Source organism: Petaurus breviceps, unplaced genomic scaffold, assembly GCF_028583685.1.
Source record: "Petaurus breviceps papuanus isolate PSGF00001 unplaced genomic scaffold, PetGlider_PUasm1.0 90887, whole genome shotgun sequence".
Lineage (NCBI taxonomy): Eukaryota > Metazoa > Chordata > Mammalia > Diprotodontia > Petauridae > Petaurus > Petaurus breviceps.
The window spans coordinates 442,121-455,560 of NW_027187370.1; positions in this window are offsets into that span (position 1 = coordinate 442,121).

The window sequence follows — 13,440 nt, forward strand, 5'->3', positions numbered from 1 at the left end:
ACACACACACACACACACACACACACACACACACACACACACACACAAACTAGATGTGTGACCTTGGGCAAGTTACTTAACCCCAATTGCCCTCCAAAAAGCAAAAAACAATATCTTTGATATTATTGACCTATTCTATTGTTCTTCCAAATTAATTTTATTATTATTTTTCTAGTTCAATAGAATAGTTTTTTGGTAGCTTAATTGGGATGTTGCTGGATAAGTAAATCAGTTTAGATAGAATTGTTATTTTTATTGTATTATCCCTGCCCACCCATAAACAATGAATATTTCTCCAATTATTTAAATCTGATTTTATTTGTATAAAAAGTGATTAATAATTATGCTAATGTAGTTCCTGGGTTTGTCTTCACAGGTATACTCCTAGGTATTTTATGCAGTTATATTAAATGGGGTATCTCTTACTACTATCTCATCTTACAGGGTTTTGTTGTCCATTTAAGTGATTATGTATGTAAGGTTATTTTGTATCCTGGTATTTTGCTAAAATTGTTCATTGTTTCAACTTTTTGTATTTAAATTGCTTTTGTTTTCTAGTTGCTTATAGTATTTTCTCCTTGATCTAAGAGCTAGAATAAATCTTTAATAGTAAATTTTCAGACAGGTGTAAAAGGAAGATTTTTCCTTTTAAAAAATGGAAAGTTTTCCCACACTCTTCATGAGACATGGCCTACTTTGGTATGAAAAAAATCCCATGGTAGAGATCAGTCTGACAGGACAAAATCTCTACAGATTGACATGAGAAGATAAGTCTATGAAATGATACTGCTGAAATCATCTGAAATATTTCCTTATATGATAAAAGAGAGTAAAACCCAATAAATACTAAAGGTCATAGATTTAAAGATGTGTAGTGCCACACCTTTTAAAAATTCAGGGATTATTGAATTAATAATTTAAAAATCTTTTTATAAAAGATTTGATTCCTAAGCCTGCTAATTAGGATGAGGTCATACATACAGAGGTAATGCTTTCCTTGGTCACATTTCTTACATAGCCATAAAAAAGTAAAGATTATTGGACAAAACTGGTGCCATGCTAAATCAAGGTGAAAGAACTTAAGGCTATTTTCAAAGCCTCCCTGGTGCCAATTTTCCTTGGCACTGCATTCAAAAGAGGGTTATCTGGATGAAACCTCTCTTGCCTTCTGAGAGTCTCCATGTCAGCACAAATAGAAATCTGGAAAGAAAAAGGCAATGGATATACCACCTGGAACACATACTGGCATGAGAATGTACTTTCGGGTTAAAAGGATTAGTTAATCCATTCTTCCAGTGATTTACACCTAAGATCTTAAGGCATCAAAGGTCAGCCCTTTCACTATCTATTTGCAATGATGTCATACCTGTGCATGTTGAAAAGACCTCAGCAATCTCTTTTCATTCATTTGTTCATTCATTTATTTATACAACAACTTCACTTACTAAGCTTTCCTGGAACTATGCCAGCATCTGCAGATATAAAAAATGAAATCCTACCCTCAAGAAATTTGATTTCTTTATTTGGGGGGGGGGGGGTGAAGGGAGGGAGGATATGAACATACATCCAAAGATGTTTTGTTTTTTGGAGGGAAGGCAGGGAAATTGGGGTTAAGTGACTTGCCCAAGGTCACATGGCTAGTAAGTGTCAAGTATCTGAGGAGGGTTTTGAACTCAGGCCCTCCTGACTCTAGGGTCTGTGCTTTATTCACTGCACCACCTAGCCACCCTGCATCCAAAGATTTTATCCAGCTCTGATCTTTTCATCTGGAATACTTAAAAGGTTCTTCTTCTATACTATAAGGTCCATTTATCCCCAAAGAATTCTATTTGGTTTTCCAGTGCATCATACTTAAATTGTAATCCTTTTTCTTTTGCCTTTTGAAATATCGAATTAAGACAACTGGGTTGGACAGTAGATAGAGCATTGGACTTTAGATCAAGAAGGACTGAGTTCAAATCCTACTTCAAAGACTTATTAACTTTATGGCCCTATCTCAGATTCAGTTTCTTCATTTATAAAATGGGAGGTAATAATAACATCTCACAGGGTTGTCCTAAGGATCAAATAACATAGGTAGAGCACTTCAGAAACATTTAAAGCACTAAATGCTGGCTATTGTTACTCTAAGAAAATACAAAGTATAAACAAAGTAAATACAACGGGATTTCCCAGGGGAGAAAGTACTAACAAATGAAACCTCTTTACTACATCAGATCCCTCCCTGCGTTGCCGCATGAGTTAGGGATAATCCAACTTTTAATTCAGAGTGGGAAGAAAAACAGAATAGGGGCCTTTCTATGACCTTCTTCTCAGCCACTGTCCCCCTCTCCATCCACCCATGGGCTGGGTTACCTTTTCCAGGATCATATACTAGAGACCTGGGCTTGTCCTTAAATAAACAAGAGAGGATGTTACTTGAAATTACTCCTCTATGGATTATGGCTTAGATCTTCAGGGGAATTACAGTAGCTTCTTTTTCTCCAACACAAACATTTACCTTATAATTTTCACAAGGGTGAGGCCACATGGAGGACAAGAAGAAGAGATACAAAGGGGAAAAAAGATTCCAAATAAATGGAATTTATATGGTTTAAAACAAGTTACAGTCCATAGGATCTTATTTGGAGAGAGAGAAAGGACATATAAATAGCATATAGGCCAATTTCTCATTTTACCAAAGAGGAAACTGAGGCCCAGAGAACTTAATTGACTAGTCCAGGGAAGGGGAATTTCAAGTGTGAAGTTTAGATTCAATCAAAGGGCCACACTTGAGGACCTAGAGGGTGATATATGGCCTTGAGGCCACAGGTTCCCTCCCCTTCCCCCCTGGACTGGCCTAAGGTCATCCAGGTAGTAACTAAAAGAACCAAGATTTTAACCCAATGATTCCAAACCTTTCCTCCAAACCTCTTTCCTCTGCACCAAGCTATGTCTGAACCATTATACACACATGCATTCACACAGTTATGAAGATAAGTTTTTAAAACAATTGCACTATGTGTCTCTTGAATGAAGCCTTGCTTAACCTGACATATGAAGAAAATCAGTAGCTTTGGTGGGGACCAGTTGTGAATAGAGGGAAGGGCTCCCCTGAACCATTAAGAAACTCCTCTTTTCTAATTGGGAGGAAATGAAAGCCATACATGTGCCATGTTATTTGGAAGCTGGGGTCAAAGGAGTCAATTCCTTTACTGTTGGGAATATGAATTGTGACACTGATGGAAAACTAAGGCTGCTAAAGTTAGCCAACTTACAATGATTCTCTGACTTATTGATAACTTTTAAAAAAGTAGACATATTGTAAACAAAGTCAGCGAAGGGGGCAGGGAGTGGCAATAATGCTGCTTAATAACCTGGTAACAGAGCTAAGACTAGAACCCAGAGCTTCTGGCTTCCAGGAAAGCTTTCTTTCTCCAGTACAGTGTAAAGGGGCACCATGCTGTTTCAATTAGGCCAACGTTCTAGAGACATTTTTGAAATCATATAATGCTTGCTATTTACCAATGAGCTAGCTAGTATGGTATGATGAAAAGAACATTGGCTCAGGAGTCAGACCTGAATTCAAATCCCAGATTCTATGTTTATTGCTCGTCTGACTTTGGGAAAGTCAACTTATCCTTTCTGGACCTCATTTCCTTAATATGAAAAAATGAGGGGATGTGGTTAAGATGGTCCTTTCTAGTTTGAGATCTATAATCCTATGGATTTCATGGATATTTTTCTACTTCTATATGAGTTATATTAAGTTTGAGATTCTGTTTGGTTAAGCAATAAAAATGGTTCTGAAAAGCAATATGAAATTATACTGAGAAAATGACTAAAATGGTTGACTTTGTTTACACCCTCTGCTCTAGCGATCCTATTGTTAGCCCTACATCAGAAGGTCAAAGATGGAAAGACCCCATACATACCAAAATGTTTATGGCAGCACTATTTGTGATAACAAAGAACTGGGAACAGGTTACATGCCCAGTAATTGGGGAATACAGAGGTATTATGAGACACAAATGAGATCATGGATGTAAAGCACTTTGTAAACCTTAAAGTGCTATATTAATGCCAGTAATCAATAGCAGCAGTAGTGGCCTCCAGTCTAGTGATAACTTCATTCTCCAGGCCTTCTGCTGCATGCATACTGAGCTCAAGCATTGTTTTTAGAATTATACATGAATGTGCTAGTAAATTAAAAGGAAAAAATTGTTTGCCATATGCTTGTAAGTTTAATGTGCATTAATTATTAACACTTTATTTAGTTTAGATCACAGGTTTCCAAAGTGGGTGATACCACCTGATGGGGGGCACTGGAGTGCTCCAGGGGTATAGTGGTAGTCTCAGGTTCAATGGGGGGGGGGGCAATAAGTAAAAATAAGGGGACAGTGAAAGCATAAGGAGAAAAGAGAAGAAAATTTTGAAAAACCATTCAAACATGTTTCATGTATTGTGTAACAGAGTTAAAGTCATAGTGATTACATTATTTTCCAAATAAACACACAAAATGCAAGTTATAACCAATAGCAGTCAAGTCTGCTGACAGGTCTTTGCAAACAAGTGGTGGCATTGCAAGTGTGTTGTACATTGTCAGGAAGTCCAAAATGCCTTGGCATGAATATGTGCATGTAAAAATTTGTTTATAATACAATACTATATGGTTATGCTTTTTTTTTTTAGGGAGAGGGTAGGGCAATTGGGGTTAAGTGACTTGCCCAAGGTCACATGGCTAGTTTTTGTGTGTGTCAAGTGTCTGAGGCCAGATCCAAACCCAGATCCCCTTGGACTTCAGGGCCAGTGCTCTGCTCACTACACCACTTAACCACACCAATACTATATGGTTTTATGGTACAATATTGCATCATCAAAATTTTAATTCAGGAAAAAACAAATTTACAATAAATTATTAAAATTAAGATGCATCATTTTTTTTAAATTATATTCTTTTGAAAGGAGATTAAAGAATTAAAGAAAGTAGGTGGCCAAGAGGTTGCTGAGTAATTTTTTTTTTGAAAAGGGAGTAGGCAGTAAGCCAAATAAATTTGGGAGCCTCTGGTCTAGATGATCAACAAAGTCATGCATCAAGCTCAGCTCAGATCTGTAGCAACTGATATTTCTGAGGTATAAATGCTGACACTAAAAATTTAACAATTTTTAAATTTTATTTATTTTATTTTTATTATATGGAATGAAACAAGCATTTCTATGACATAGTATAATTTTTTAAAAAAAAAAGATGATTGCACATGAAACTGAAAATCTATTGTATATAATTTGATATTCTTTTTAAATATAGAATAAAATCATCATGTAAATTTCTTTTTTTTCCTTTTATTTTCTTCCTTCCCCCTCAACAATTTTTTTCAGCAGGCATTCCTCTGGGAGAACTCCTAAGCAAATTTTACTTCATGAAGGTAATCCAATATTACTATGCCTGAAGAAACAATGAATAGGAAGAATTCAGAAAAGTATGAGAAGACTTACATGAACTGATTCAACATAAAGACATGCTGAATTCCTGACCTCAAGGTGAGTTCCTGACTTCAAGGAGCCGACAAACAACTGGAAGATACAATATGAACATAGATCAGAAAGGGTAGGTATAGGCCCTGGACCTGTGATTTAATTAGTACAGGGAAATCCTGCATTGGGAAATTCTCTTTACCAGTACAGGTCAGTTTAGTACTTTTTCTGCAAGTTGGAGTCATAAAGAGTTACCTAGAGCACAGGGAGGTTGCCTTGTTCAAGGTCATATAACCAATATGTGATAGTCATAGACTCAGAGCTAGAAGGGTGGGTAAGGACCACAAAGGATAAATGACTTGCCCAGGGTCACACAGCTAGTAAGTTTCTGAGGTTAAATTCCAACTCAGGTCTTCCTGACTGCAAGTCCACTGTACCATCTAGAGGTGGGTCTTGTACTCAGTTCTTCCCAACTCTAAGGTCTGCTTTCTATCCACTAGACCACACTGTTTTAGGGATAAATACAAGATAACTGAGATATAGGGAGTGATTAATATAATCCAAGAGCTTACAATAAAGCTGGAGAAAGAAAACACAGAAACATTAAAATGTAAGATGATATATGATTTCTGGGTAATAAGTGGGCACAAGTGTCCTTTGGGACATTACAGTAGTCCAAGTTAGTGTTGTTGTTCAGTCATTTTTTCAGTCACATTCAATTCTTCAGGATCCCATTTGGGGTTTTCTTGGCAAAGATCCTGGACTGGTTTGTCATTTCCTTCTCCAGCTCATTTTACAGAGGATGAAACTGGAGTAAAGTTAAGTAACCTTTCCAGGGTCACATAGCTAGTAAGTGTTTGAGGCTGGATTTGAACTCAGGAAGATGAGTCTTCCTGACTCCAGGCCTTGTGCCCTATCCACTTCACCATCTAGCTGCCTATATTGACTTTAGCTAACAAGGTAACAGTCAACAAAAAGAAGGTTCAAGTAAGCAGTGGACAAACATTCAGAGCAGGGAGGGGATATTCAGCTTCAGATGCAGCCCTGATTCAGTTGAACAAAGCTTCTCTGACAGCATGTTGCCCATGATGGTCCTCTGTTCAAGCCTCAGGAAGCTGCTGGAATTCCCCGTGATTTTTTTTTGTACTTAGGTGACCAGAAAGGCATGTCAGCAGCCTGGGTATAGGTCCCCTGAGCCATTCAAGTCTCAAGGATAGTTTCAACAACTTTTTGCCCAGTTCACATATCATGGGAGTTAGTCCTAGTAAACCTTACAAAATCACTGATTGCTGTAAAACTTTCTTCTGCTACCACCCAGGGATTAAAAAGGGAGACATCTGTTCTCCAGAGTCAGATTTTCTTTATTTTTTGTATCACAAGACTCCAAATCTACCTCTCCTTTGTCTGAAGACTAAACCTGTTGTTCTGACAGTAAGAGTTCTGCCCACAGGACATCTCTGACAATGGCTTTCTATTGATAAAGTATATTTGGGTTCCCTAAATTGAGCCACCCACCTCTCTTCAATGAATCTTGTTTTTCTTTCTCTTCAATACCTCCCTCTTCCAGTCTAACTCTTCTCACTTCTACTCACTCTCACAGTGCTCCAGCAGGGTTTCTCCATCCACACCACTCTACATCAACTTATAATACTGATGCTAAATTCTTTCTCAACCCAGAGTTTTCATTGAAAAGTTTCCTCATGTTTCTCACTCCTACCACAGCTTCTCACAAATTCATCCCAACTTCATCACCAATCTACCTGGCATAGCCTAGAGATCCCCTTCCCTGCCTCTCATAGGAGGTTACTATTCCTCTGCCTCAACATTGCATGTAGCTCAAACAAATGAAAGTAAATTATGTATAGTTAATACTTTGTTCTGGGAACTCCCTCATTACTCTCTTTGGCGTAAACATTTACATTTTATCACATCTACCCTTGCCCTTAACTGATCTCATTATCATAATCATTTTGGGGAGTGCTATATCACATACCTTTCCTACTCTTCTCTGTCAATTCAAACTCTGCACTTTCTCCCGAGTTCAGCCTAAGAAGCCTCCTTCGCTACCCTTAGCTAAAATCATCTTTCTCATCTCTAAATTCCTATAGCACTTCCTAAAACACACTTCATTATGTGTTATCTTTGCTTGCAGAATCATAGGATTTCAGAATGAACAGAGACCTCAGGGTTCACCCAATCCAATTTTTTGCAAAATGTGGTCTGGGTACTTCTCAGGATCCCTATGACCCTTTCAGGGGGGCTGTGGAGTCAAAACCATATTCACAATAATGCTAAGATGTTTTAATTTCTAGTATGGTAAATATCAATAGATATAAGCCACATAAACAAAAACTCTTGAGGAAGAGATCCTCAACAATTATTTTTAAGGTCATAAAGGGGACTGGGGACCACAAAATTTGAAAAACCTCTGCTCTGATATAAACTAGATTTGATCAAAAATTCATTCTACAACATTACTTAGAAGAGCATAGTTAGCCACTGTTAAAGAAATTCCAGTGAGAGGGTTCTCACTGCTTTCCCAAGACATCCAATCCCACTTATTTATGTTTTTTTTATTTTGTTAAACATTTCCCAATTATATTTTTAAATTTTTTATTTAGTATTTTATTTAGTTGTATGTAAAAACAACTTTTAATGTTCATTTTTAAAACTTTGAATTCCAGTCTCTCCCTTCCTCCCTCCCCACTCCACCCCAGTGAGAAAGTGAGAAATTCAATATAGGTTATAAATGTGTAATCATGCAAAACATTTCCATAATAGTCATGTTGTGAAAGAAAACATGGGAGAAAAAACAAAAAAAGTAAAAAAAAAAGTATGGATCCATCTGAATTCAGACACCATCAGTTGTTTCTCTGGGGATGAATAGCATTTTTCATCATAAATCCTTCAGAATTGTCTTGGATCATTGTATTGATGAGAATAGCTAAGTCATTCACAGATGATCATCTTAAATATTACTGTTACTTTGTACACAGTACATTTCACTTTGCATCAGCTCGTGCATGTCTCTCCAGGCTTTTCCAAGAGCATCCTCATCACTCATCATCATTTCTAACAGCACGACAGTATTCCATCACAATCACATAACACAGTTTGTTCAGCCATTCCCCAATTGATGGACATTCCCTCAATTTTCAATTTGTTGTCATGTGAAAAGAACTGCTTTGAATATTTTTGTATATATGGGTCTTTTTTGTTTTTATTTTTTAATCTCTTTTTGGATATAACCTAGCAGCATGAGGTAAAAGGGTATGCATGGTTTTATAACCCTTTGAGCATAATTCCAAATTGTTCTACAGAATAGTTTAATCAGTTCAAAATCCCACCAACAATGCATTCATTAATGCCTCATTTTCCCCTACATTCTCTTCACCATTTGTCATCTTCCTTTTCTGTCCTCTTAACCAATCTAATAGGTATGAGCAACCTCAGAACTGTTTTAATTTGCATTTCTCCAATCAATACTGAGTTACAAAGATAGTTTTGATTACTTCATCTGAAAACTGTTCCTATCTTTTGATCATTTATCAACTGGGGAATGGCTCTTACTCTTATAATTTTGACTCAGCTTTCTACATGTATGAGAAATGTCAGACCTTTATCAGAGAAATTTTCTTAATTTTTTTCACAATTACTATTGCTAACTATATTTCCTTCCATCCCATGTAATCCCCAACCACATTTATTCTATTCTCTCTCTCCTTTCACCTTGTTCCTCCTCAAAAGTGTTTTATTTCTGACTACTACCTCCCCCAATATGTCATCCTTTCTATCACCCTCTCTCCCCTCCTCTCATCCCCTTCCCCTCCTACTTTTCTGTAGGGTAATACAGATTTTTATACCCAACTGTGTATGCTATTCCTTCTTTAAGCCAATTCTGATGAGAGTAAGGTTCATTCACTTTCCCTCACCCCCACCCTCTTCCCCTCCACTGTAAAAACCTTTTTTATGTGAGATAATTTACCCCCATTTCACCCCTCTCTCTACCTTTCTCCCAGTATATTCCCCTCTCACCCCTTAATTTTATTTTTTAGATAACATTCACTCATCTTCAACTCACATTGTGCTCTCTGTCTATATATACAACTTCTATCTACTGTCATAATGAGAAAGCTCTTATAAGTTACAAGTATCATCTTCCCATGAAGAAATGTAAACAGTTTAACCTTATTAAGTCCCTTATGATTTCCTTTTCCTGTTTACTTTTTCATGCCTCTCTTAAATTTTGTATTTGAAAGTCAAATTTTCTATTCAGCTCTGGTCTTTTCATCAGGAATGCTTGAAAGTCTTCTATTTCATTGAATATTCATTTTCCCCCTGAAAAAATATACTCAGTTTTGCTGAGTAAGTGATTCTTGGCTGTAATCTTAGCTCCTTTGCACTCCATAATATAATATTCTAAGTCCTCTGATCTTTTCATGTAGAAGCTGCTAAATCTTGTGTTATCCTGATGGTAGCTCCACTATACTTGAATTGTTTCTTTCTGGCTGTTTGCAATATTTTTCTCCTCTACCTGGGAGCTTTGGAATTTAGCTATAATATTTCTGGGAATTTTCATTTTGGGATCTCTTTCAGGGAGTGACTAGTAAATTCTTTCTATTTATATTTTACCCTCTGGTTCTAGAATATCAGAGCAATTTTCCTTGATAATTGCTTGAAAAATGATGTCTAGGCTCTTTTTTTGGTCATGACTTTCAGGTAGTTCAATGATTTTTAAATTACTCTCCTGAATCTATTTTCCAGGTCATTTGTTTTTCCAATGAGATATTTCCATTGTCTTCTATTCTTTCATTCTTTTGGTTTTGTTTCTTGACTTCTTATAAAGTCATTAGCTTCTATATACTACATTCTAATTTTTAAGGACTTATTTTCTTCAGTGAGCTTTTGAACCTCTTTTTGCATTTGGCCAAGTAAACTTTTTAAGGAGTTTTTTTCTTCAGTGAATTTTTGTGCCTCTTTTTCCATTTGGATAATTCTGCTTTTTATGGCACTCTTCTCCTCGTTGGCTTTTTGTACCTCTTTTACCATTTGACCTAGTATGTTTTTTAAGGTATTATTTTCATCAGTATTTTTTATGTCTCCTTTACCAATATGTTGATTCATTTTTCATGATTTTCTTGCATCACTCTCACTTCTCTTCCCAGTTTTTTCCTCTACCTCTCTTACTTGATTTTCAAAATCCTTTTTGAGCTCTTTCATGGCCTGAGACAAATTCATATTTTTCTTGGGGACTTTGAATGTAAGAGCTTTGACTTTGTTATCTTCTTCTGAGTGTGTGTTTTTATATTCTTTGACATCATAGTAACTTTCCATGGTCTAATTTTTTTCTGTTGTTTGCTCATTTTCCCGGCATCTTACTTGACTTTTAGTTCTTTGTTAAAGTAGGGTTCCCCTTCTAGAATAGAGGGTGCACTATGCCAGACTTCAGGGATTTTGTGAGATGTTTTCAGAGGCACTTCTAAGGATCTGTGAGTTTTTCAGTTCCTCCAAGGTGGTATGATCTAAGGAGAGGTGTCTGCTACTTTCCTGGCCTGTGCTCTTATCTGTGAGTGATGATAAGCACTCTTTTCTGCCCTGGAACTGTGAGGAAGGTTCCTGCTCCACTCTGGCTACAAACTCTGGTGTGCTTGTGCTGCTCCTTGCCCTGAGACTTCCACCCAGGACTGTGACCCAGATCTGAGTATGAGCAAAGCAGCAGAGTCCTGCCTCAGCACCAGCAAAGATACCCCTCCAATATCCTTCTGATCAGTTATTCAACCCCCTTACTGTCTGTGAACTGAGAGTTCCAGAAGCAGTTGTTTCCACTGTTGTTTCAGTGGATCCAAAGGTCTCCTCCTAGTTTGCTGGGCCCAGGGTTGTGCTGATATAGCCTATGCTAGACTCTGCTCAACTTCACACTCCTGTGACAGAACTTTCCTGTCAACCTTCTAAGTTGTCTTTTGGCATCTGTGGGCTGAGAAATCTGGAAATTGCCACTGCTGCCACTGATTCTGTCACACTGACTGAAAAACGTTCTTGGTTTGCTGCAGCCAGGTCTGCTGGTGAAGCCTAGGTTGGACTGTGCTTTTCTCTCACCCTTATTCAACAGACCTTTCCTGCCAATTTTCCAAGTTATCTTGACCTGGAAAATAATTTCACTCCATCATTTTGTGGGTTCTGCCACTCTAGAATTTGTCTGGAGTCATTATTTATAAGTATTTGGAATGGTTTGGGGGAGAGGTCAGATGAGTCCCTGCCTTTACTCCATCATCTTGGCTCTACCTCCTCCCCACCCCACTTTTGAATAATTCTAATTCTTAAGAAGTTTTTCCTAAAAGTCTTACTATGGTTAAATCTAAATTTAAGTCTGTGGAGTTTTCACCCCTCACTCGAAATTCTGTCTTTTGGGATCAAATAGAGCCAGATTAATCCTTCTTCCTTTAAATATTTAAAAGCAGGATGCTGTGTTCTTCCTTTAAATGCTTTAAGTATGAGAGGCAGCTAAGTGACTGGGTGGATAGACTACTCAACCTGGAGTCAGGAGAACTAAGTTCAAATCCAGTCTCAAACATATATTAGCTTTGTATCTTGGCAAATCATTTAACGTCTGATGACTCAGTTTCCTCATCTATAAAATGGAAATAATAATAGTATCTACCTCTCAAGATGGTGAGCATCAGATGAGATATTTGTAAAGCACTTTGTAAATCCCAAAGTACTATATAAATTTAGCTAGTATTATCATTGAAGGCAGTTATTATGTTTCCCTAATTCTTTCCAGTTCTTCCTTGAATACTTTGTATTCCTAACTACCCACAGTGTGTTCATAGCAAATCTATGACCTGACCTGACCTTCTATTCTTTCTTATTAAAATCTGATTCCTTTATCTTATTACTTTCCCTATTCCTCTTTTCTATTTTCTCTTTCAGCATCCTGAATGTTCTAATCAACTCAGAAAACTTGTACCTGCTTTGAAATCTTCTACTAATCTCTCTTGATTTTTAAGAGCCAAATAAAGAAATGTTTCCCCCAACAGTTACTCTCATTGTATTTTATTCTGGCAAAACTAGCATACTCAGAAATATTTTGGCTCTATGGGCCTTGAAGTATGAGGCAGCATCATGTAGTATATGGGACACTGAACTTTATAAAGAAAACCTTGGTTCAAATTTCACCTCAGTTACCTAATAGCTAGTGTGACCTTGAGCACATTATTTAACCTCCCTGTGCCTGTTTCCTCAATCTACAATATCAAACTCTATAACTTCTAAGGTCTCTTCTTTTACTCTTATGATGCTTTATGTGGATATATGTGTCCATAGAATCCTGCAAAAGATGGAAGTTTTTAACAACTATCTACTTGTGTGATAGGTAATCATTCCCTGAACACTGCATTTCTGTTTTAAGTCCCTGTTTCTTGGGCACCAGCTTTCTCAAAGCTTTTGACTGTACCTTTGTTATGGGAATGGGGAGCTAAGATCTTCTCTGCCCCTAGGCCCTTTGATAGGCTTACATGACTCTGAGAAATTCCTTGATTGGAAAATATACACTGCCCACGAATAGGCTGAATGTGGTCACCTGGAACCTGTGGTGGGAGGCTTGTTTTTCAGGAATTCCCACACCTTGATACTTTGTGATTGGGCAGTGGGTCAAGAGGGTCGTGACATTCTCTGATACAGGAGAAGGCTATGTATACACTGATATAAGATTTTGTTTTGGGGCTCACTTTGAGAAGAGTTGTGTGATTTGACCAGACAGGACTCTGGGAAGCCATTGAGCCCTCAGGCTTTGAAAACCCAGATGTTGGTGCTTCCCTCTCTGGTAACTGAGTAGGTATGGATGTAATGGTCAGACAATTGGAAGCCTATCTGCTGATGTTTCTCTGTCTGCTTGTAACTTGTTTGTATTCTCTGAAGTTCAGGGTACTGACCTTTTCCCCCTGAACTAGGTAAATGACATATGTTTGATTAAAGCAAGATTGTTAA